At 39.3% G+C, this 3,842-nt stretch overlaps 1 non-coding gene across 1 annotated transcript; it reads left to right on the plus strand.

Annotated features, from left to right (window-relative positions):
- The first annotated feature begins 386 nt into the window (after positions 1-386).
- LOC113456576 lies at positions 387-491 on the plus strand. The gene has a single exon (XR_003377341.1). It is a non-coding gene; the product is annotated as a small nucleolar RNA U13 (small nucleolar RNA).
- The last annotated feature ends 3,351 nt before the right edge of the window (positions 492-3,842 follow it).

Below are 3,842 nucleotides of genomic sequence, written 5' to 3' on the forward strand. Positions count from 1 at the left end.
TGGGAACTTGCTGCAACTGGCTCTTAAGAAAGAGGGCAGAGAACAGTGAGCCATGAAGGAGAATAAACACGCTATTATAGTTAACTCTGGGCTAAAAAGGGACAAAAGTATTGTCAACCACTTCCAGAGGCAAAAAATAAATAAAAGAAATAGCACAGTGCAGGAAACCTATAATGCACCCACCATCTCTGATAACAAGAATGTTAAATCTTTTTTTTTTTTTTTTTTTGGATTTTAGACACAGGGTTTCTCTGTAGTTTTTGGTGCCTGTCCTGGAACTAGCTCTTGTAGGCCTCGAACTCACAAAGATCCTTCTGCTTCTGCCTCCCAAGTGTTGGGATTAAAGGCGTGCGCCACCACCGCCCGGCAAGAATGTTAAATCTTAAGTGCTTTTTTGGTTCATGAAAGTCAACACTGGGTGCTCACACCACTGTATGACATGTGACTCTTTGCAAACCTTATTGGGATGTTGGCACATTACCTGTCTGACATGAAAAAAAGGGGGAATTAAAATATTGCATTGTGTTTATTTACAGAAGTAAAGAGCTACAGGATGATCTTAAGGACTAGTTTAGGAATCTAACTAGTTGACCAAGGTAACTGATCAACCTATATATTATAATATATATTTCATCTTATATTGTTTTAAAGTTGGGAATGATATAGGGTAGCTATACCTTATTTTTCAAATGAAAACCAACTGATGTATCAAAAAATTAGTCTATGAATACATAACTACTGAAGAACTTGATATATGCATATATATATATATATATGAAACAGTCCTCTCTCCTGAATCACAGCCCCTTCCCCTTGGGCGTTCTTACCCTTCCTTCGTACAGAACATATCTAAAACAAACTCCTCACCCAGCCACTGCACTCTGCACGCGCCTACTCCTACTCTTCAACTCCGGTTCAAAACCTTTGTGTCAACCATGACACCTCCTTTTTTTCCTGCCATCTGCAAGCCTAGGCCGAACACTACCTAATATAAAAAGAATAACACATCATATCCCCTTTCTCAAGGAACTTTTTAAAAATTCTGTACTGTAATAGCTGGGTATGGTGGCTCACATCTGAAATCCCAGCACCAGGCAAGCTTAAGAAGGAGAATTATACTGAGTTCAAATCTAGCTTGTAACTTACAGGGCTATTGTGTAAGACCTTGTCTCAAAAGAAACCAAAGCAAGAAAAATCTGCCTGTCTGTCTACCTACCTATACATACACACACACACATACACACACACACACACACACACACACACACACGTGTGTGTTGCAAGAAACACACGAATCTATCTATCTACATAAACATATGTATATATGTTGCAAGAAACACACAAATAACCACGACACAGGCATGGTCGTGGCACCTCAAGAAATGTGCAAGTTGTTAAGGTGAAATCACAAAGGCTTTATAGAGAAGCCAGTTGAAGATGCTTGCCAGATGGGCAGGATGCAGATAAAATAGTGATCAGAATGAACATGAGGGCTTTGCAGGCTGAGAAAATTTAAGTAAAATATCTGAGGTAAGAAGAGAGCTGTACTTGGAACATAGTAACAAAGAGATGTTAGAATACAGAGCTCTTTAAGGAGAAAATGGGACCAAAGATTGAGGAGAGAGTGAACCACGCTCATAACTGCCAAGTGCCTTTTGTTTTACGCACGCAGATGCACTCGTGGTGTCTGTCCAAGTACACATGCAGAGTTAAAGGCTAGGATCAGCTCTGCGGGCAAGTCCCATAACTCTTTCATCCCTCTGCATGGTGAAAACAGTACTTACATAAGGATATTGCGAGGATTAAATTAGTTAACACAGATAAAGCCTGGAACAGTATCTGTCACAAAGTGCTATGCTAAGTATTTACTATGATTATGCTTGTACTCTGAAAAGATAAAATTAGCAGCAGTGTAGAGAAATAGACTGGAACAGAAATTTCTTTGCTGTACCTCCTTTACTCATGCAGTTCCACCTTCAAGGACAAGTACTGCAGAAGACCTCATGATTATTTAAATACGCATTATTAAATGTGTCACCTGTTATGTTCAAAACCTACTTCCTTTTCAATCATCTGGACCATCTGGACTATTTTATCTTTGCGGAGTACAGGTACTTCAAGGATAATTTTTTTTCATGTGCTTAAATATAATCTTCTAAATAGGAGCTGGAGCTGGCTTGGTGGTTGAAAGTACCTGTTGTTCATGCAGAAGACTAGGTTCAATTCCAGCACCCACACAGTGGCTCACAACACTCTGTAACTCTTAGTTCCACTGTATCTGGAGTTGTCTTCTGACCTCAATAGCCACTAGCCATGCAAGTGGTATACATATAAAGATGCAAGCAAAAACATTCATATGCATCAAATAAATAAATCTAAAAAACTCTCAGGGCTAGAGAGACAGCTCAGTGATTAAGAAGAGCACTGGTTACTTTTTGAGAAGATCTGATTTGATTCTCAGTCTCTACATGGCAGCCTACAGCCATATGTAACTTCTATTCCAGGGGATCCAACACCCTCTTCTGGCCTCCATAAGCACCAGACTCACAGAAGGTACACCAACATACAAGCAGGCAAAACACCATACACATAAAATAAATGAAATATTTTTAAATTTAAAAATCCTTCTGAGTATTCAATACAAGTTCCTTTTGAACCAAAACACTTCTGTATCTTTTGTTGTGAGAATGGAAATAAGTCCAGTGACTTAGGGAATACCTGTGGGAACAGCAAGGAACATTCGTAATAAGATAAAGATTTGCGTTATCAAAATGATGGAAATTAATAAAGGAAATAGTCACATTTTGTATCATCTATGAGGGGCTTGAGACTCGCCATTGCAAGTTAGTGAACTGATTAACCCAAGTGACCTGAAGTTCTTAAAGAGAACTTCTACCATCATGGGTGAAACTGACCCCATGAGGCTACAAAGTAAACAGTATCTTGCAAACAAAGAGCCTAAACAAACTGCTCTTCCCTTTTCTTACCTGAGTCATCCAACAGCACTTTTCTTTACTCCTGTTTAATCTCTGGCTATAGGCTAAGGCCTTAGCTGAGCAGATCTATATTAAAGTCAGCAGCTGCCTTCTGCTCAATATATACAGCAGCAAGTGTCAAAATGCCAAATGTGACATTTTATTTATAGCTGAGTCACATAAAGAATCACATAAAAAAGTGCAGCACGTTTCTAATTAAAAATAAGTCAATTAAAGGAGTAAGTCAAAGAAATGTCTACCTCAAAACTGAACTGTGGTCATGCACTGAAACATACAGAAGCAAATCATACATGCTGGCTGGTGCATACGCACGGACACAGATACAGACTCTCTGTCAGTTCTGGAGCAGTAGGTCTCAGAGGGACATCATAATTCTCCTTGCTCTATGAAAAGCTGGCAAGCACTCAGTGTAACTTACAGTTAACGACAGAGCACACAGAAGGCCAGTATTAGGGACATTACTGAGAAGTGACTCCTAGTCAGGCACTTCTTTATTAGACTATGGTCTAAACATGAAACTGCCCCAATTTGCTGTTACAAAGTGGAATGGCTTCTGTAATTATTAAGCTTTTTAGGGGCTAGTTGCTTAGCAGGACAAGGAAAATCTAGGAAGTACTTAAGAACCAACTAAACAAAAAACATCAGTAGCACAAGTTTGAAAGAAAACATTCTGATAACCAAAGCATTATGAGCGGGTAAAGCTGTATGAAATGACACCTATATGTATGAGTATGTAAATGACACCTCCATGCGTGAGTATGAACTGACACCTCCATGCGTGAGTATGAACTGACACCTCCATGTGTATGAACTGACACCTCCATGCGTGTGTATGAACTGACACCT

This window comes from Microtus ochrogaster, chromosome 8 (genome assembly GCF_000317375.1).
Source record: "Microtus ochrogaster isolate Prairie Vole_2 chromosome 8, MicOch1.0, whole genome shotgun sequence".
Lineage (NCBI taxonomy): Eukaryota > Metazoa > Chordata > Mammalia > Rodentia > Cricetidae > Microtus > Microtus ochrogaster.